Source organism: Cuculus canorus, chromosome 27 (genome assembly GCF_017976375.1).
Source record: "Cuculus canorus isolate bCucCan1 chromosome 27, bCucCan1.pri, whole genome shotgun sequence".
Lineage (NCBI taxonomy): Eukaryota > Metazoa > Chordata > Aves > Cuculiformes > Cuculidae > Cuculus > Cuculus canorus.
The window spans coordinates 1,154,163-1,176,118 of NC_071427.1; the positions used below are offsets into that span (position 1 = coordinate 1,154,163).

At 51.6% G+C, this 21,956-nt stretch overlaps 1 protein-coding gene across 5 annotated transcripts in view; it reads left to right on the forward strand.

The window, feature by feature from the left end:
- The first annotated feature begins 4,826 nt into the window (after positions 1-4,826).
- Positions 4,827-21,956, forward strand: part of LOC104064649 (excitatory amino acid transporter 4) — a 37,392-nt gene continuing 20,262 nt past the window's right edge. For 3 of the 5 annotated variants that reach the window (XM_054050278.1, XM_054050277.1, XM_054050272.1), the window contains exons 1-2: positions 4,827-5,178; positions 17,987-18,140. The gene's annotated coding sequence lies outside the window, so the exon portion shown is untranslated. Of the gene's footprint in view, positions 5,179-6,743; positions 6,860-17,796; positions 17,880-17,986; positions 18,141-21,956 lie in introns of those variants that run through there. The other 2 variants (XM_054050273.1, XM_054050274.1) reach the window with 2 other exon arrangements.

Sequence of the window (21,956 nt, forward strand, 5' to 3'; positions counted from 1 at the left end):
GGTGTCCTACTCCATCTGGACATCGGTGGTGACAGAGATGTCCAAGATGGAGCAGGTGTCCTCCTCCATCTGGACATCGGTGGTGACAGAGATGTCCAAGATGGAGGAGGTGTCCTCCTCCATCTGGACATCCGTGGTGACAGAGATGTCCAAGATGGAGGAGGTGTCCTCCTCCATCTGGACATCCGTGGTGACAGAGATGTCCAAGATGGAGGAGGTGTCCTCCTCCATCTGGACATCCGTGGTGACAGAGATGTCCAAGATGGAGGAGGTGTCCACCTCCATGGGCACAGACGTGTCCTGGGCGCCGCCACTGCCCATGGGTGCCCCCAAGGCCTTGGCCTGACGGTACCAGGGCCCCCGGAGCAGCGGTTGCCCATGGGGGGCCCCTGGGTGTGCCCCGGCCCGGGGGAGGTGGGAGCCCTGGGGGCCCCAGAGGGCAGCGTTTTGGGGAGCGGTGAGGCGCTGGCTCATGGCGCAGGTGGCTGGGCTGGGCTCCGCTCCTCTGCTCCGGGGACAGTGGACGGTTGGAAGGTGCCAGAGGAAGCCTCTTGCTGAGCTGGAGAGAGGAGAGAGAGCTGTGCTGGGCTGGGGGCTGCGGGGAGTCTGTCGGGGCCCCCGCGGAGCTGCGCCCCAGCCCGGCCGTGCCCCTGCTGTGCTGCGGGGCAGTGGGGCGCCTGTGGCAGGGAGCATCCCTCGGGCAGGAGTGCCGAGGGGCCGGGGATGCCGTACCTGCTGGGGGAGCCCAGGGGCCCTGCGGTGCCCCCCGCGCTGGGGGTGCCCGGGGGGCCGGCAGTGGTGCCACGAGCGCCCGGGTGGTCGGCAGAGCTTGGCTGAGCCTGAAAGAGAGCCATGAGCGAGCGCTGGTGCTGCCACCCCGAGCTGGGGCAGGAGGGCACACGAGGGGGCTGAGGAGGAGGAGGGAGAGGGGCAGGGGAGGAAGGGCCCAGGGTGTCCCTGGTGCGGGGTCGGGGTCAGTCCTTGCCTCAGCAGGAGAAGGCTGAAGGGTACAGGAAGGGGTGCAGGAGCTGGAGAGGGTATCGGTGTGGCCAGGGACCGCGGCGTGGGTGCCCAGGGCTGACAGCACGGGGATCGGCTCTGCTCTGCAGCGTGGCCGAGCCCCGAATGTTTGGTGGTCGCCGCTCTGGCTGCTTCTGTTTGGGCGTTGCCGGGGACGAATGTTGGGGCTCCCAGTGTTCAGCACCCGGCAACAGCTCTGCTGGGGGAGAGCAATGGGTCACACCAGAGTCCACAGTCCCACTCGGGGTCACCAGGAACACCCGTACCGAGTGGTGTCTCTAAGGGGTCCATGCTGGGACCAGTATGGTTCAATCTCTTCACCAATAACAGACATTGAGTGCCCTCTCAGCGAGTTTTGTGTGCCCCCAAGCTGGTTGCTGCAGTTGAGCTGCCTGAGGGGTGGGATGGGATGCAGATGGCCCTGGAGAAGGTTGAGGAGTGGCCTGTGTGATCCTCATGATGCTCCCCAAGGCCGAGCGCAGGCCCTGCACATGGGTTGGGGCAACCCCCGGTGTCAGCGCAGGCTGGGGGTTGAAGGGGTGGAGAACAGCCGTGCTGAGAAGGAGCTGTGGGTGCAGGCTGGAGAGGTGGGGCTGGGTGAGCCTCATGAAGTTCAGCAAGGCCAAGTGCACGATCCTGCACCTGGGTTGGGGTAATCCAAAACACAAACCTAGGCTGGGTAGAGAATGGATTGGGAGCAGCCCTGAGGAGAAGGACTTGGGGTGCTGGGGGATGAGAAGCTGGCCGTGAGCCGGCACTGTGCGCTGGCAGCCCAGAAAGCCCAGCGTCTCCTGGGCTGCATCCCCAGCAGCGTGGTCAGCAGGGCGAGGGAGGGGGTCCTGCCCCTCTGCTCCGCTCTGGGGAGAGCCCCCTGGAGCCCCGCGTCCGGCTCTGGAGCCCTCAGCTCAGGAAGGACCTGGAGCTGCTGGAGCGGGTCCCAAGGCGGCCACGGAGATGATGCCAGGGTGGAACAGCTCTGCTCTGGAGAAGGGCTGAGAGAGTTGGGGCTGTTCAGCGAGGAGAAGGGAAGCCTGCGTGCAGCCCTTATTGCAGCCTTTCTGTACTTCAAGGGGGCGGATAAGAAAGACAGAGGGACTTCTGAGCAGGGCCCGTAGTGACAGGAAGAGGGGCGACAGTTTTCACCGGAATGAGGGGAGATTCATCCGAGCTCTAAAGGAGAGACCAGATTGTGACCTTTCTGTGCTTCGGGGGGGCAATAAGAACAGTGGGGACAGGTGTTTAATCGGGGTCTGTTTTGGTTGGACAAGGGTTAATGCTTTAAACTAAAATAGATTCCAACGAGCTATAAAGAAGACATTTTTGACACTGAAAGATTGGCTCAGGCTTCCCAGAGTGGTGGTTGATGCCCCATCCCTTGAAACACTCAAGGTCAGGGTGGATGGGCTCAGAGCAGCGTGCCCGAGTGGAAGATGGCCCTGCTCCTGCAGGGGGATGCACTGCGTGACCTTGAAAGGTCTCTTTCAACCCCCACTATTCAATGATTCTATGATTTATTTCCCACTTGGGGAGGACTGAGCTGTAGGTTTTTGCCTGAGGAAGGAAAGACATGGATTTTCTCTAGCTGTAAGGAAAGAGGTCATCTCCTGACAGTGTTGAGGAAGGCTGTGTTAGGAACCCACCACCTGCCTAGTCTGCCCCTCGACTTTTCTCTGGCATCTGGTACGGTTTCAGAAGGTTTTCAGGCTGTTGTTCTATTCAGTTGCATCAGATATTTTCATCTGCGAGAATTCACAAGGATTTCAGTGGCAAAATCTGTAAGGTAACATACTTGCCACGGTGAGGGGATTGATAGTCCTGTCAGTGGAGTGATTTGGGTCTGAAGCTACTCACATGCTCAACATTCTGCAGAACCGAACCTGGTTTATAAAACTAAGGGCATATTGCAGGACTTACTGAGCATTTGCAGGAACTGAAGGCAAATTCAGCTGCAGCCCCTGTAACAGCGCGGGCTGATGCACCACAGACACGAAGGGGAATGTTTTTGTGTGCTTTGCGTGTACCACAACAGCCCATCTGAGTCAAACTCCAGGAGTAAGTGGCTTCTTGCAGGCACCTGGCCCTGCTGCTCCGGGCATCGCTTATGGGCAGCTCAGGAGCCACCTGGTCTCCAGGGGCCATGGTCTAGCCCTCTGCTGTGCCTGAGATGTGATACCAGCACCCACTAGATGGTGGTGGAGGACAGCAAGGAGAAGGCTTCCTGGGCCCTGAGAGCAGAGGGCCAGGCGCTGCTTGCCGTGAGGCTCGGAGGGGATGTGCCAAAACATAGCACCGGTGGGCACAGTCCCAAAAATACCACGGTGGCGATTGTTGAAGCTGTCTTCCTGGAAAGAGCTGACATATTCTCTTGGAAGAAGCAAGCTGGGTTGCTCCGTGTTGTGGCTCACTCCCAGCGCAGTCCATGTGTGCAAGGGCGACTCAGCCCACTCACAAACACAAAGAAATGCCTTCAAAGGCTTCATAGTCTGTAGTTCACAACACAAATTCACTTGAAACCTGAATGCTGCTCCTGAGCTTGGACCCTCCAGGCACACCGGTCCAAGACAGGGATCGATGCGCTGCTCCTCATAGCTTGGAGTGGGTTCTGCGAGATAGTGGAACCTGGAAGGCTGAGCAGGGCTGTCAGTAATGAGGGATGTTCAGGGACTGAACTGAAAGGCTTAGAAACCTCACTGGCCTCCCTGCCTTGCCGGCAGTTTGGGCCTGCGTTTGGCACAACCTGAGAGCTGAAGTGCTCGCAGCGTCTCCTCTGCAGCCAGAAGAGCGTGCGAGCAAGAAGGGAGTTTTACACCCATTTTCTGTCAGCACTGGAGAGATCTTTTTCCTAGGACGCTTTTCTGGAAGTGATTTCCTGAGGTGGTGTAGCAGTGCTGGCGTACAGACCAGGGAGGTGGTGAATCTCCATCCCTGGAGAGTTTCTAATTCATTTGGATGAAATTGGACTGAGTAACCTGATCTCCCTCTGAAGCCAGCTGAAGTTAAAGTACAAAGTTCTGCCCTTTCTATACCCTTTAGTGATTCTGCGATATATTGGATCTCTTTTATTCTTAAGATGAGCTGTGCAGGCAGAGGAGAAGAGGACGTGGACAGCGATCAAGTAGGCTTGTGGGGGTAGGACCAGGGGGAACGGGTATAAACTGGAGAGGGGCAGATTTAGACTGGACATTAGGAAGAATTTCTTCCCCATGAGAGTGGTGAGACAGCGGCCCAGGTTGCCCAGGGAAGCTGTGTCTGCCCCATCCCTGGAGGTGTTCAAGGCCAGGTTGGATGGGCCTTGGAGCCCCTGAGCCAGTGGGATGTCCCTGCCCATGGCAGGGGGGGTGGAACTGGATGATCTTTAAAGTCCCTTCCAACCCAAATTATTCTATGATTCTATGATTCTATGATTCTATAGATCAGCCTGGGCCAGCTGACGTGGCAGCAAGCGTGATATCGGTGCCATCCCTGTGCTGCAGTCAGTACTGGAGCGTTCAGGGCTCGGGGTGGAACTTGTGTGGCCTTTCCCAGAGACCCCAGTGAAGAGTGTGTGTTCTGAGAAGTTCCTCCTGTGTTTTGGTTCAATAAGAGCAGGCAGCATTATTATCAGTGGCAGTCAGTTTTATCCCCAGGACAAGCCCTGTCTCCCTTAGCTCTCAGCACTGCAAGCCCCGACTTCTGACCTCCCGGCTCCTTTCTGCGTCCTCCCTCCAGCAGCTCTTGCTGCTGTCAGCAGCTGTTGCCCAACATCTCCCAGCAGCCAGTGAACGGTCTGAGCCCTGCCAGCCGCCTGCGCTGCCAGTGCCGCTCTCTCTGTGCTCAGCCAGGAGATATCCACACTCCACCACAGCCTGTCCTGGCCCCGGCTCCCAGCTGGGTGCTGGAAGGGCAGCACTGGGGCCTCGCACGCAGGGCCAGTAGAAGTCATAGGCAAAAGAAGGGATAAGGAGCAAGCTGTGGATGTGGTGCTTGTGCCTATCTGCTCCTCTCCGAAGAATTTCTTTGCATGTTCAAAAGCTGAGTGCCTGGCTCTACTCTCCAGCTGGGAGTTTGCAGATGCTGTTGTTGAAGCTGAGCAGGTGGAGGCTGGTTCCTGAGCAAACCTGGGCTCTGCGCTGCTTCCCAAGCCTTCCACAGGCATTGTTCCAGATCTACGGCATAAAGGTACAGTGACAACCTGTTAAAGCAATACCGCGGTTGCTGCTTGATAGGCTTTGTTATTCTTACAGGAGATCCCAAGCTTGGGCAGGACTCCTGATCTGGGGAAGCATTAAAGGTGCCAAGGGACTTGCAAAGACCAGAAAATACTCTTTCTTATTGCTGGTTTTGAGAGATTTGGTGTCATTTCCCAATGTCACAGGAATGAATGATGAGGGTGTGGGATATCTCTAATATAATTTGTTCTTACAAGGTTTATGCCAGTCTGGGGTTTGGGAACAAAAGCTTACACACTTCTGACCTGAGAGGCAGCTCCACTTCTGGGCTTTGTGTGAGTTAAGGGAGGATACGGACTCCATCACTTCATTTAGTCTAGGCTTTCAGATTTTCTACCATAGCTCTGCAAGATGTGCATTTGAACTAGAGCTCAAGAGGTTGGTTTTGTGCTAGATAAGGGGGGAAGGGGGAGGCATCAAGGAGTGCAGGCATAGGGCAAAGGGGAATGGTTTTAAGCTGAAAGAGGGAAGATTTAGATTAGACATTAGGAAGAAATTCTTTTCTTGTGGGAGTGGTGAAGCACTGGCCCAGCTTATCCAGAGCAGTGGTGGCTGCCCCAGCCCTGGAGGTGTTCAAGGCCAGGTTGGATGGGGCTTGGAGCAACCACATCCAGTGAGAGGTGTCCCTGCCCATGACAGGAGGTGGAACTGGATGGGCTTTAAGGTCCCTTCCAACCCAAAACATTCCATGATTCCATGATTCTGTGCCTGGAAATGTTGGTTAGACTGAACAAGCATCACTGCTTTAAATTTCAGTCTCTGTTCTGATACCATGTTTTAAATCAGATGACCTGGGCAGTCCTAGCAGACCTCCTCAATCAATTCTTTTCTGAGGCAGTATTTTGATCATGTGGATGAAACTTATATATGCATCTCAAACGCTGTCTAAGGGCATATCATGGAATTGAAGCTTTATTAAATAACCTTGTTACTGAGTGCTTAAGGAAAACCCTTCAGAGAGCGCTTCTTGCCTGCTCCTCTCTCCCTCCTCATCAGCGCTGAGGGCATGTTACTGCTGCACAGTGCATGTTCAATCCCTTGGACGACAGTGGATCCGCTTGCTCTGCATTTCTCGGGCCTCCCATGATCAGAAGCAGACACGTAGCCGTCAGCAAGTGAGACACTCCATGGTTTTGGACTGATATGGGGAAATAATATATAATATAATAATGCTTATTATTATAACAATATATTATTATATATAATATATAATATAATATAATATATTATTATAATAATATATTATTATAATATATTATATTATAATAATATATTATATTATATATTTTATAATACTATATTATTATAATAATTTATTATATTATAATATATATATTATATAATGCTTATTTCTTGATATGCTCCTTAAAGCCAAAAGTTTCTGTGTTATTTCCTTGCACAGCCTTGCGAGGAAATCACCAACAGCACATTCATGGCGTGAAGCATAGTTTCCAGGATTTACAGCTGTCTAATTCCCATGGGATTGATTCTCATTGGTTAGCACTGGGTGTACGCTGGTGACCTGAGTGACATTGTAGCACGAGGCTTTCTGCCCAGTCAGTCGCAGACTTTTCTCACCTCCTAACAGGGGATTAAACAAACCGACAGCGAGCACAGCCGCAGCTCAAAAGGTGAGAGCGTGTGCGTGGACGGAATGCACGGAGAGAGGGGGAAGATGTGCACAAATCAGGCAGGAAGGAGGGGCTGGGGGCACAGGAATGCTTTCAGACCCTCAGCCAGCTGGGGTTTCTGCAGTGTCAAAAGGCTGGCTTTTTAGTGTTACTTTATCATTCATGGTTTGATAGTCTTTAAGTAGGGACTGTTATAAGTTGTGTGACCAATTTTACACAAGGTAGTGAGTTTTGAGTTAACCTAGGGTGAGAAGAGGCTGTCTGGAGCTGATTGCTTGGCAGAGGTGTAAGGAGTGAAAGCATCAAAAGGACTGGTTCCTTGTGCTCAGCCTGGCCAGAGCTGGAGGAGAGGGCAGTTCTGCTGGTGACCCCCTTCCTGAGCCTCTCTTTTCGTGTCACTCCATATTGGCTGTCAGTAGTGCTGAAAAATACATTATAAAGCAGAGTGGAGAAGGCAGGACGCTGATCGAGAGCTGCTTGTTACCGCAGCACTGAAAGAAGGCTGAGCCGATAGCGCAGGTGTCCTGGCAAACAGGGTGCGTTCACGGGAGCGGAGCAGCCCGGCCGGCAGACAAACACACCGCTGGCAGGGTTTGCTTCCCAAGCGCTTCAGCATGGTCTGCTGCGAAGAAGAGGAATGGAATTTTCCAGCTGGTTACTCAGAGCGCGTGTGCCACGCGCCTGGCTCCCCACCGTGGCTGCATGCGGATGCCCGTTTAGCCGCAGGCTCTGAACTGTGAGATTTCTCAGGGGCTTCTCCTAGGTCAGGAACAATCACTGGAAAAGTAGATCAGAGAGCTCACAGAGGAGGTGGCCTGATAAGCCGGGAACGTGCCTTCCCTTTGGCTCAGTTTCTGGAATGAGCTGTGAGACAGTTTGTGTTGCCTCTGTTGACGGCGTGCAGCCAGCACCGCTCCAAGCTCCTCCGTGCAACGGCTCGGGCGCCACGTGCCTGCAGAGCTCAGCCTGGCACCCACAGGCATGGGGAGCCACCGCTTCACCCACCGGCTTTATGAGCTCCTCACCCAGCAAGTCAGCAGGAGTGCTGGGTTGGAGGTAGGAGGGATCCCGGACGGTGCAGTTGCCCTGACACAGCTGCACAGTGTGCTGGGACAGGCAGCTCAGGGTGTGGGGAGACCTTTGGAATCACAGCCCAGTACTGTGTGTGCCAGGGAGACCCAGGCTCCAAATGCGTGAGTCTTAGTGGGTGAAGGATGCCCAGCAGACCCTTCCATAGCACCAAACAAGGCAAAACTATCACTGAGACACTGGCTCTGGGAACCTCTTTGAAGGGAATGCCACACTTTCCCCTGAAATACTTCAACATGATCAAAGATGTAGTGGAGAGGAAAAGCTTATGAAGCTCAACCTATTCAACTGTTAATGTGGAAGCTGGTTTATTGACTTAACACTGCATTAATGTCCTTACTCCTATAAGCGAGTGGTCTGGCAGAGATCTTGCTGACTGGACAACAACCAAAGATAGGCAGAGAGCTAAATATGACTGTGATAGAAGATATCAGTCCTTAAGACGAGACCCTGTATGTTTCTGATACAGGTTTCAGGAAATGCTCCACAGTGGGGAAGATGTGAAGATTCATGCTGGATCTGGGAACCTTTGAGTTCCCCATTTGTGAGTCTTACAGCAAGGTTTTATCCCAAGGTGAACAGATGTTCTGTCAGAATTAGGAGGCTAAGAAACACGACTGAAGGGTGTCTTGAAAAGACTAGAAATAAAGTCTCAAGAAGAGAGAGGTGGAGCATGCTTTTCCTAGAGACCACTGGAGAGAATGAAAGACTTGGTCCATTGGGAGTGGCTGAAAGCAGCTGGTTTAAGGGGATTCTGCAATTCAGTGAAGGAAAGCCAAGGGTGTAGTTTTCCTCTAGAGCTCTGCTTTCTCTGAAATCCTGTAGTTTTGAATTTTAATTCTTCCAGAAAGCCTGCAAATAGCTGGATAGTCTCCCAAATTGCAAAATCAGACCCCAGGAGTCAAGACGACACTTGGCTCTGTCCTCCAAGATATCACTTGGGAGGAGAAGAGGAGGGACCACGTGAGTTTACGCTGAGGGAAGTGATGATATGAGGGAGCATCTGGAACGAACTTGGAGTTGTTGCTGTCCTAGTGACTGCTGTAGGATCATCCACCTTGACTAAGCTCTTCATGTGCAAGATCTCATCGCGTTTTAGCCTCTAAGACTGTGTCTGCAGCTGCTGTAGGTGTGAGTGTTTGCAGATCCACATTGATTGAGCCACAGCCTCTTGGTCTGCAGTGTCAGTAGTGCCATTACCATTACTAAGTTCAGTCCAGCTCCTCTACAGCAGCAGCTGGCTGCTCCTTCCTAGTTATTGTCCATCATTTCCAGGGTCAGGTAGACCCAGGCTTATATAATTTACCTGGAACTGTGGTGAATTCATCCCCACCAGAAGAGAGTAATGCAGGTTCAGAGTTTTTTCTAAATAGTATATTCTACTTAAAAGAAAATTAATTAACACAGGGCTATTCCTGTCCTGAAAAAGGAGGTCAGACTAGATGATCACAACTGGTCCCTTTTGTCCTTGTAATACATATACACATACACAGCATTTGGTGCTGTTGGAGAAGAGCACAATGCCGATGGTAATACCGTGCGGAGAATGCCGAAGAGAAGGGGCCAAGTTAACTTTGGACAAATATATCATTGGAGCAGCAGATTTAAAGCCTTTCCATCCTGATTTCCCAGCTCAGAGAAGGCAGACTTAGCCCACCGCAGTATCAGACCAAGCTACTCAAAACAGCATTGAGGCTTTTTGACTTTCTCCAGCTTTTACAAGTCACTAATCCAGGATGCCCCAAAGAAAGGTGCATGCTGTCACTAGAAAGCCTTGCAAGCCATTGCCTGAAATAATTCAGACATTTCAGGTTATAAATATGCAGCAGGTCGAACATGAAGGTGCTGTATCGCAGTGCCTCATCGGCAGAAACAAGCCACGCTCAGAACAAATATTAATCGTGTCCACTGGTGTTCAGAGGACGACTGCTGCTGCCAAGAAACACTCTGAACTATTTGTGTATTGCTTTGTTACACCAAAATTGCAGTCGAACAATAGGATACCCTGCAGGCAGCTCTGCCGCTTCCCCTTGACACAACTGCTCTTTCATTTAGCATTCCTGCTCCCATGGTTGTCCCACGGGATGCCACCACCCTGCACTGATTAAATCCCTCTCTCCGTGGCTTCCCAGGCACCTGCTAACATCACTCAAGCCAGAGGCTGTTCCAGCGTGATTGCTTCCAACTGAATAAGCTGTGCTAATGAGAGCCCAGCTCTTCCTCGGAAACTGGGTGGGATTCCCTTCTCTCCAGCCATTCTTGGTCACTCCATCATCTCCCAGCTGAGGCAGCAGGGAGGCTGGGGAAGAGCAGCAGAAAGGAGCTGCTGGGGAGGGAACAGAGCAGAGGCAAGGGAGAAAAACTCTGTGCAGCTGAATATCCCTAGAGAAGACCCTGAACCATGGAAGAAACCACCTCAGCTTTGAGCCTCGCTGTTTGAAAAGCATTACTCAGAAGGAACGGAGTGAGATCAGCGAGGCAGGAGGTGAAGGGATAAGAACAAATCACATTCATTTCACTCTCTCATGGGCATTCAGCTGACCTGCTGGTTGGAATAGCCTCTTGCTGGGCAGATGGCAGTTCTCAGAAATAAGGCTGTGGAGAAAGGGACAGGGAAAAGCCCAGCCACGCTATCTGCCACGGCTTCTTCCTCTTCCCAGCTAGGGCAAGGCACCTCCACCTTGTGCTGTGTTGAACTGGAATAGCTGCCCAGGGAGAGGGCTGTGTCTCCATCCCTGGAGGTATTTAAAAGACGGGTGGATGAGATGCTCAGGGACGTGGTTTAGTAGTTGATAGGAATGGTTGGACTCGATGATCCTGGAGGTCTTTTCCAAACTGGTGATTCTGTGATTCTGTGAACACTGCCCTTCTCCACAGCAGGAAACGTTCTCCTTGAAGGAATTTGCATGTGAGAGTTGCAATAAGAGATAATATCTTTGTAAGGGCAATTCCTGCGAGTGGTGCTGTCCCGCAACCTGGCTGGATGCATTTCATAGTGCTGCAACTGCTGTATGAAAGTGGGCCCTGACAAAGGCTTCTACTCTCTGTGAACTCACTCGTGAAGTTGTGGTGCACATCTGTCCTTGGGGCAGCCAGCTGGGCACATCTGGAATTCAGCTCTCAAAGCTCGTGAGGAAGCGACTGAGAGAAACTGCCTAGCGCGAAAAGGAACATCTCGCAGTGGGTGTCGCGAGTCGATTAATAGTTGAAATGCCGGCGGAACAGAGTTCCAGTACTTTGCTTTTTATGACTGAACTACTGCAGATGCAGAAACTGTTTTTTTCTGGCCATCTTAACAAAGAACATTCTGTGCTAATACACAGCCAGGCAGGTGATGGCTGAAATGCTGCTGCACACAGAAACTGCAACAGTGAGCATGGAGAGAGCTGCAAAAACCCAGAGCAGGAGAAGTGGGAAAGATGTTTGTGCTGGACAAAGCCCAGAAGGAAGGAAGGAAGGAAGGAAGGAAGGAAGGAAGGAAGGAAGGAAGGAAGGAAGGAAGGAAGCAAGCTGAGCTGGCAACCCTTGCAGCCCAGAAACCAACCATGTCCTGGGCTGCATCCAAAGCAGCGTGGCCAGCAGGGAGGGAGGGGATTCTGCCCCTCTGTTCCTCTCTTGGGAGACCTCATCTGGAATATTGTGTCCGGTTCTGGAATCCTCAATGTAAGGAGATGGAGCTGTTGGAACAGGTCCAGAGGAGGCTACAAAGATAGTCGGAGGGCTGGAGCACCTTTCCTGCGAGGACAAGCTGAGAGGGTTGGGCTTCTTCAGCCTGGAGAAGAGAAGGGTCAGAGGAGAACTTATAGCGACCTTCCAGTACCTGAGGGGGCTACAGGAAAGCTGGAGAGGGGCTGTTCATAAAGGCTTGTGGGGATAGGACAAGGGGGAATGGGTATAAACTGGAGAGGGGCAGATTTAGAGTGGACATTAGGATGAATTTCTTCCCCATGAGAGTGGTGAGACACTGGCCCAGGTTGCCCAGGGAAGCTGTGGCTGCCCCATCCCTGGAGGTGTTCAAGGCCAGGTTGGATGGGCCTTGGGCAGCCTGAGCCAGTGGGATGTCCCTGCCCATGGCAGGGGGGGTGGAACTGGATGATCTTTAAAGTCCCTTCCAACCCAAACTATTGTATGATTTTATGATTCTATGAAAAGGAATGAAGAAACAATGCCACATGGGCATCAGAACTGTGCCTGTGCTGCACAAATTATGGAAGAAAGCTGCATTCCCAAGTCGTCGGTAAAATACAGCATAGGGTAGAGTTCAATGTGCAAATACAAAAAAAAGGGTATTTAGAAAGAACTTGTTTTGGGGATGAAATCTAAATGAAGTCTCTTTCAAAGACATTGAACAGAACAACTGCCAGGCAGCTTGTAGTGCCTGTAGGAAAGTGTAGGGCTGGAAGGTGGATTAGGGCAGGGAAGGGAAGCTAAAGGACTCGTCACCACTTGGTCATGGGGGTGAATCTGGGAAAGTGGGAAAGCATCCACCAGGGAACCTTTCAGGAAGGGAGCAGGGGATTCATGCTCCAGTGGACACGTCAGTAAGGGTTATTAAACAGTTCAACAACACAGTGATTTAAAATTTAAATTTAATTTAAAATTTAAAGAGTTCGGGCATCACCAGAGCAACCACCTTAAGCATCTGCACTTCATCCTGGCTGGGCCTGGATAGCGATGCACTGAGTTTTCTAAAGAAATGGTACAAAACACATCACACCAACCCCCTAAGCAGAACCGCCCCCAGAAAATGTGCAGCACAAGTTCCCCGTGCACCGAGGAGAAGCAGGGAGCATGAACTGGGATTCAAAATAGCTGGAACACCTCAATCACATCAATGCTCAGCAGAACCAAGGAGAAAATGAGGGCACTCTTGAATGACAGAAACTTCAGGAGCTCACAAAAGTTTGTCTCGTGCGTCAGTTGAAACTACCCAGCCAGAAATTTAGGGTGATAATTTTTGCCATGGGATGTATCATTTTTTGTCTATTGCTTTCTTCGTGGTGTTGTCCCATCAGAAATTCTAATAGAAACGTCCTGGCAGGCGCTGTCAGGGAGAATGGCATCGCGTGCTCTTGCTCGTTGAGCCCTCCTGGCCCTGTTCCCCTTGGCCTTTGCTCGCCATCCAGGCTGCATCAACGCTGATGCATGGCAGCAGTGCTGTGGGGGGAACACTGGAATATTGTGGATAAACACAGTTTATCCAAGGAGGTGAAAGAGTTATCGTGAGAGGCACTCACATGAAATACCACAGCTCAGGTGGGAGCTGATGTACATCAGCCTGATCCAACCCAAAACATTTCTTTACATTTCTGAATTTTCCTTACCTTCATGTGTTGCAAGGGTTGAGATTTTGACTTTTTGTTCCAAAATAGGGCAAAAATAAATGTCAAAATATCGGCATTTCCCATAGGAAGGAAATTCCATTATTTGAGCAGCTCTGTGAAACACCAAGGAGATTGATTTGCAGAAACTCTGCTAACTTGCAATGAAGGTCACAGCTGCTTAATTGGACTCTGCTCCCTGGGCCAAGTTAGTGGTGCAGGACACAAAATTAATCCCAGCCCCCAAATTAAGGTTACTGTAACAAGGAGAACAAGACCACGGAATTGCAACATCCAGGGAAGGAAGGGCTGAAGGATTTCTTAACATACAAGAGAATCACATCTTTCCCCACAGCAATTTGCAGCTGGGGATATCCCAGTGGTTTCCTACACTCTGGCAAACATCCGTGCTCCCTGACACGTCTGAATGATGCTTCGCGGACATCCTTCCAGTCACCGTGTGTTCCGGTGGCAGAGCTGCACACACTCACACCTTGGATTCATCTTGGATTCATTACAGAATGCTCTGGGGGGGTCAGCACAAACCGAGCTGGTTCAAAAGGCGAATGCAATAAGAGCTCGTTGGGAGACAGCGAAGCCACAGGGTGGTGGGCTCATCCGTTTGCTTGTGTTTTCCTAACCCAGCCCTGTAACCTTAAGCCTCGTCCAGGTTCCGTACAGCAAATGGGATTTGCCACAGGTGCCAACAGAGATTCACATGGGGCTGAGGGGGTGTTGTGGTGTTGTGTCTGTATCATTATGAATCAACACTGAGCCCATCTTTAGGTGTTTTGCTTTTTGAAGATCCTATAGATAATAGTGAAGTCAAGGCTGCCCCATCCCTGGAGGGGTTCCAGGCCAGGTTGGATGGGGCTTGGAGCCCCTGATCCAGTGGGAGGTGTCCCTGCCCATGGCAGGGGTGGAACTGGATGGGCTTTCAGGTCCCTTCCAACCCAAACCATTCCATGATTCTATGATTTTATAGTTCTATAATCAATGCCTTTCTTAAAAACAGCGTTTTCTTCTAAAAAAATAAAGAAGCAATTGTTCTACTGAATCTGCAAACCTCTGTTTTAGACACACAAAGTCTCTGTCAAAATCCGTCTCAAGAGTCCTTTGCCCAGAACTTCACTTGTTTAGGACTGAGTTCTTTCCAAGTTGGGCAGAGGTAGAGACTGAGGGCATGTTGAAAGAGGGAGTGGGTGCCAAACAAACTGCCCTGTCCCTATGTGACATTTTCAGTCTGCTTGTGAGATTAGTATAAATCATTTTGAAAGGTGCTTTGTGGAGAAAATCACCAGGGAGCTGATTTGGGAAATCTATTCCAGATGTTTCCCAACAAGCTCGCTCTTTATTTTCAAACAACTGTGCAAAGACAGCATCAGAAGACCGTTCCTAAGGCAACAAAATGACACGGGATGCAGTTATGTCTTTTCTCCTTTCCTCTCACAGGGGTGACATTGTAAGACTCCTATTTGCCTGTGGTTGATAACTTACAGTGACACGTGGCCTCAGTGCGGGGTGGGTGATTGACTGTGCCTGGCACTTGGGAAAAGAGGAGAGACTTGGCAGGGTTGGTTCACCACGAGGTGTGTTCCCCAAGGATTATTCTGCCCTGGAAAGACTCTGCCTGGGCATCCAGCACCTCCATCCTGAGGGAGCAGAGCTCTTCACCTCCTCCATAGCTTCACAATGCTGCTCTGTGTCATAGTATCATAGCATCATAGAATCATAGAATCATAGAATAGTTTGGGTTGGAAGGCACCTTAAAGAACATCCAGTTCCAGCCCCCCTGCCATGGACAGGGACATCCCACTGGCTCAGGCTGCCCAAGCCCCATCCAACCTGGCCTTTAACACCTCCAGGGATGGAACATCCACAACCTCCCTGGGCAACCTGGGCCAGTGTCTCACCGCTCTCATGGGGAAGAAATTCTTCCTAATGTCCAGTCTAAATCTGCCCCTCTCCAGTTTGTACTCCCCACAAGCCTTTATGAACAGCCCCTCTCCAGCTTTCCTGTAGCCCCTTCAGGTACTGGAAGGTCGCTCTAAGATCTCCTCTGAGCCTTCTCCAGACTGAACAACCCCAACTCTCTCAGCCTGTCCTCATACAGGAGGTACTCCAGCCCTCTGATCATCTTTGTAGCCTCCTCTGGACCCATTCCAACAGCTCCATCTCCTTCTTATGTTGAGGATTCCAGAACTGGACACAGTACTCCAGGTGAAGTCTCACAAGAGAGGAACAGAGGGGCAGAATCCCCTCCCTCCCTGCTGGCCACGCTGCTTTGGATGCAGCCCAGGACACGGTTGGTTTCTGGGCTGTGAGCACACGTTGCCGGCTCATGTTGAACTTCTCATCCCCAGCACCCCAAGTCCTTCTCTGCAGGGCTGCTCTCAATCACATCATCCCCCATCGAGTACAACGCGGATTGCCCCGACCCAGGTGCAGGACCTTACACTTGGCCTTGTTGAACCTCATGAGATTCTCAGAGCCCCACTTCTCCAGCCTGTCGAGGTCCCTCTTGATGACATCCTGTCCTTCCAGTTATTCAGTGTCCTGCTGAATAAATCAGAGGTGTCTGGAAACTGCTACATGTGCATCAAAACAAAACATGGAAAGAGTTGCTGAAGGAGAAGGATTAAAGCTTCATTACTGGCAGTTTTCAGCTAAAAAAGGGCCTAGGGTTAAACCTGAGGATTAAAAAACTGGGTAGGAATGGGTACACATCCTAGGAGCCAAGCTGAACTTCAGGCATAAGAAGTGGAAAAAGACACTTAATCATTGTTCGCCTCAGGTGGATTGAGGAGTTGAGGGATGGCCAAGTGTGCGGCAGCTCTGCCCCTCGCTGGGTAGTGTCAGAAATGCACTTGTCCAGGGAAGGGCTCCGGACTGCTGTGGGTCACCGGAGCCTCCAGCAGAGCCCTAACAGCGAGGTCGGGTACCTCTGTACAGAATGCTGCTGGCCAGACCCCAGAGAGCAGCAGGGGCACGAGGAGTAAGAGATGTCCCTTCTCTAGGACTGCTCCTGTCCCAGCAGGAGCAAAGGGGATGAGCCGTGTAACCAGGCTGTGCTGCCACAATCCGCCTCCTTTTCCCTCTGTGGTTGGACTGCAGGAGTGGTTTGGGTGTGTGGTGCAGGCAGAGCGCTGGAATCTGTTACTTACCACCACAGACATTCCTTTTGGAATAATTTTATCTTTTTGTGTAGCCCATTCCAAAGTGCGCTTTGCTGGAAAGGTGACTGAAACTTTGCAGGGTACAGGGCTTGGGTTTCCAGTCCTTGGCTGACACTCGCTGAACCTGGGCAGCCTTCAATTGGAAGATCAATGCCATTTCCTCCATTTACATGTGAGCAACCAAGTTGCGTGAAGGCCAAGCAATCTGTTGGGTGCAGGCAGCATGTCCTTGTCTCCTGGTGGCCTGTGTCCGTGCTGATCTGGCACATGGAGCTGGTTGAAACAAGGGACAATGACAGAGATAGTCAAGACCCTGGATTCCAAACAGTCTGTAGAGCAAAGTCCCATCTAATCACTATCCTGATTTATGGTTGGATTCAATGATCTTAAAGGACTTTTCCGACCTAAATGAGCCAATGAGTCTATGATGTATGTCTGCAAAAATGTAGCTGATGTTGGGAGCTGCTTTTTGAATCCTGCGATGAGGAATTCCGCTCTCCTCTTTCCACAGAGTCTGACAGGGATAGGGACATAGGGCTCAGGGGGCTCCGTTCCTGACACTTTGGCTTGATCTATCTCTTTCTGGGTGAGGTCAGACTGTGGTGGCTTCTAGCTGCAGACACAAGGCACCGCTGTCGGAATGCTGGAGCTGGAGCATGCAGCAAAGCCCCCTCACTGGTCCCACCTGAATTACAGAGAAGGTTCCTGTTGGGAAAAAACTGCTGCATCCCCAGTGAGACATTCATGTGGTGGGAATAGGAACAGAGGTGCTGTTGTACCTGCGGGGCTGGGACATGGGTTTTGAACGTCATTTTTCCCTCTGCCCCATTCAGAGCCAGCACTGCCTGCGTGGTGCTCACACCAACAACCTGACTTGGGGGTTGGCCCAGTGCATTCCTGGAGATTTTGAAACGTGGGACTTTATCAAAGGCATCAATCTTTAAGAGATCAGTGAGTAGAGCCAGTGGAAGCTTAGCCCGGTTCCTTGGGAGCAGGCTCTGGCTCGCTGACAGGCGGTGTTGCTAGCGCAGTTCTTTGCACACTCAGTGAATCGATCCCTCCTTGCGACTCGCCTGACACGCCGAGAGGAAACCACAGCCATTCAGCTGAGGCACAGGTCCATCCTCTCGGCTCCTCTGGACAAAGCACAGGGCTGTGCCTGGATCTCCGCAATCCTGCTCACACAGACTGGACTGGCGAAGGACCTGCCCGCTCCAATCCTGGTGGATTTCTGCACGCAGCCACCCTCGTGGAAGGAACACGCTGAGCGGCAGGAATGGGGTGGAGATGAGATCTAATTCTCATTTAACAGCTTGCCTTGCTCTCTCTTTGCAGCTCGTGTGAGGAGGACGAAGAAAGAGCAGAATCGGCAGCAGTGTTAAATCCAGCAGGGGCTCTAGGCAGCAGCACGGTGCAGGTGCTTTCTGTCCTCAGGTCTCCTGCAATCATGAAGATGTTTTCAGTCTCCTCCTACATGCCACTCCCCCCCCCCCCGCTGCCATGTATCCTGAGCATATTACAGTCTTCCTTTCTTCTCGCAGGAGGTATTGCTCGGAGCTCGCTGCTAACGCTGTACCTTGCTAAGGAGAAACCCTGCACCCTGCCTTTCAGCTTACAGAATTAACGAACAAAGCAACCGAATCATTCCCACGACGAATCAGACCCTTTCCTGCGTGACGACCGCGCTTGTTCCAGGTGAGTGGTTTGGTCAGCAAATCCGAATGCATGAATGAGAGCGGTCCAGGGCTGAAGCAGGACAGGAGGATGGCAGGAGACTTCCTCGGGCACACGTGTGAGAGAGCAGCGGGGGTAGCTCTCACCCTGCTTTAGGACAGGGCTGCCCGGACAGGAGAGCTTCAGGAGCAGGACTGTGTGTTCTGGGCTGGGGTGAAATGCCTGATGGGCGGCTGGAGAGAAGCAGCCTTATCCCAGGACCTTTGCATGAGTAGGGAGTGATGGGGAGAGCGGCACTTGTCCTCCCAGTGTTGGACTTAGGGCCCAAACCAACTGACCAACTGGTGGTCACTTTAGAGCTTAGCTGGGCTGAAATTCCTGCCTGTTGTGGCTTCTCCTCCCATTAACTGGTGCTTTCGCACAGGGATGGGTCAGTGGCCAAACCCTGGGCAGATCCGTTCTCCTCTTGAGTTCATTGTCATGGTAGGAGTTGGCTGGGAGGGACCTGGCTGCCAGGGAGCGCGTGGAAAATGGAGATGCCTTAGCAGTTCTCTGAGCAGAAAGCTCTGCCAGGGGCTGCTATAGCAACACAAAGATGGCTGAGTTCACCCCAGCTGGGCTTGCGGATGGAAATGTTCAATACAGGCACTTTGAATGCATTGCTTTGAGCTCGTACTTCCCTTCCCAAGGGCAAGCAATGGGTCAGGCTGAAGAGGATCCAACAGCGTGAAGGGTGAGGATGCCTCCAGACAGGGGCTCTGTGAACCTTCTCTATCCTGGTCCTCAGGACTGAAAAAGCCTGGCTAACAGCACAGTGCCTGGATGCAATGCTCCTGACCACAGGCACTGAGACTCAGATTGGGGAAAGTGAGGCGGGAGTGGACACATCCACTCCTCTTTCACCATCCTTCAAAGATGGTCCCTGCGAAGCACCTGTTTTACTCAGCTGGTGGTGGAGGGACTGTAGCTACAAAACTATGGTCTGGAGTGCCAGAGATCTGCCCAAAAGCGAGTAGGACTTGTTAGCTGCTAACTGCAATTGTCAGGGCACAGAGCAGAGTCGTGAGGGTGAAGCATGGCCCTGCCTTCCCTTGAACAGCCTGGCGCATCCCTTCCTCATCAGCACTAACCCTTCCCTCCCTCCACACGAGGATGGGCTTTAACTTCTGCCCTCTCACGGGGTGACCCAGAAGCCGTCCACCTTGGGCAGACTGGTGCAGCTTTCTCAGTGCCCCCTTGTCCCTCTGCCTACCTTGAGCAAAGCCCTTCCCAACCCCTCTCCTCCTGCAGAGATCCCTCCCTCTTCTCCCCCTTTGGATCCCTCCCCACTGCAACCTGTGGAGACTCTCCTCCTTGAAAATCCTTCTGGGTTTGATGCTGAACATAACAGCGGAGTTTCCTTGGAGACCAGAGAAACAGTGGGCTCCAAACTGTGGATTATTTCACAGTCCTTGGCTGGTCTTCAGCAGTGAAAAAAAGAAGAGAATTGCATTAACGAAGGGAAAAGCGAGCCTGGGGAAACCATTACCGAGAGGGGGGATGCCTGACCCTGAGATGCTTTTGCACCGCTGCCCCTCGCAGCCGGGCGTGCCCGCGTGCCGTGCTCCATGCCCGTGGTGTGACCGTACTGGCTGTACCAGGGATGGTGTCGCTGCTCTTGCCCCGTCCCTCGAGGCTGGTAAGCCTGGGAGAGTCTTTGCAGTGGGCATTTCTAATTTGGCTGACTTGTCAGTCCCAGGAGTAAAAGGGACTAATTAGGTTAACCCCTTGTGTGGCGGACGGTAGCAATAGTGGGACAATGATGGAATGCACCAGCATTTCATTGTCTCTCATCCATTTGTTCTGGGTATTGACAGCTGGGTTTGTCCCACCCAAGAGCTTGAAGCCTCTCAAGATGAGTTGTCCTCTGCTGTGTTGGGCACACAGTTTTTTGCCTTCCTTGGGGTTGGTTATGTGATAATCTGCTGGTGGACGCATTACCAGTCAGAAAGCCATGGTAGTGTGCCAGGTGTAGGCAGCAGGAGCAGGACATGGGCTGATGGCTGATGCTCTGCCTCAAAGAACAAAGTGTGGGCAAAGAAGGCAGATAAAGTCTTCACTGGAACTTTGCATTTACTTTCTCCAGCCCCACACACCATGCTAAGAGTGCCCTGTAGTGGTGTTTCTTGTCAGTGGCCAGGACCTTCCTTATCTCATAGAATCATAGAATAGTTTGGGTTGGAAGGGATCTTAATGATCATCCAGTTCCAACCCCCCTGCCATGGGCAGGGACATCCCACTGGATCAGGCTGCCCAAGGCCCATCCAACCTGGCCTTGAACACCTCCAGGGATGGGGCAGCCACAGCTTCCCTGGGCAACCTGGGCCGGTGTCTCACCACTCCCATGGGGAAGAAATTCTTCCTAATGTCCAGTCTAAATCTGCCCCTCTCCAGTTTATACCCATTCCCCCTTGTCCTATCCCCACAAGCCTTTATAAGCAGCCTATCTCCAGCTTTCCTGTAGCCCCTTCAGGTACTGGAAGGTCACTCTAAGATCTCCTCTGAGCCTTCTCCAGGCTGAACAAGCCCAACTCTCTCAGCCTGTCCTCGCAGGGAAGGTGCTCCAGCCCTCGGATCATCTTTGTAGCCTCCTCTGGACCCATTCCAACAGCTCCATCTCCTTCTTGTATTGAAGATTCCAGAACTGGACACAGTATTCCAGGTGAGGTCTCACAAGAGAAGAAAAGACGGGGAATATCTCACAGAAGAGCCACTTGGCCAATAGCTGCCTCTGCTGAGACCCCCCTGGGGACTTCACCATCTGTCCAAGAGCCACGAATGGTGCTTGGCCATTCCCATGAAGTAGTGTTTTCTTGTTTATCTTTCAGTGTGGTCCAAGAGCGCTTTGCAGGGATTAGAGGGTGAGAGAAGACTGGCGAACCAGACCACGGCCCTGTATTAATTATATCTGAAAATCAGCTCCAGAGTCTGCATGCCTGTCCCGGGCACAGACTAGACTCATGGCCCATACATTACTGCGGAACGACTCCTCTTATCCCGCTGGCATTCCAGCATGGGCACTGCTCAGAAGCTGGCCTGTGAGCTTCCATGGCTGCAGGCTGCCTCAACACAGCAGTGCAGAATCTTTGACCATATGGGAAAAAAAACCTTCAGAAATGCATGCAGCCCCCTTCACGCTGCTGTTTGGATGCCTGAGACCAGGAATGTTTCATAGAATCATAGAATCACTTGGTTGGAAAAGACTTTTTAAATCACCGAGTCCAACCGTACCTGTCTACTACTAAACCATATCTCTGAGGACCTCATCTACTGGGCTTTTAAATCTTTCCAGGGATGAGGACTCAACCACCTTTTCTGTCCCCTAATTTCTTCCATAATAATTCCTAGCACTGGTTTTCTGCCAGCCCATTCTTTCATGGGGGATTTCCAATATCTTTTTGAGTACAATTAAAAGTTATTCTTCCTGTGTTTACCGCTTTTCACTCATTCGCACAGCGGTTCCTCTTCCAGGTCACCTGTGAGCAGAGGAACAGCTCAACATTCTGCGCAGTGTGTGATTGGACCTCACAACTGAAATCTTTATTGGCAAAACCATCCATGAAAGGCTACTCATTTTAGTGTTGTCTTTGATCAGAAGGGCTCCTTCCCCTCATCCCACGATACATCCGTTGCTTTAAAAACCTTTCATACAGGATCCTTGCCAAAGGTTTTTAGAATATCTGGTTGACCTGACCCCAAGACTATGTCCTTACTGAAGTATCTTAATTCAGTCAGAAGTATTGCAAGACTATCTTTTCCTTCTACTGTTCAACCTAGTTCTCCAGTTTAACAAGGTGG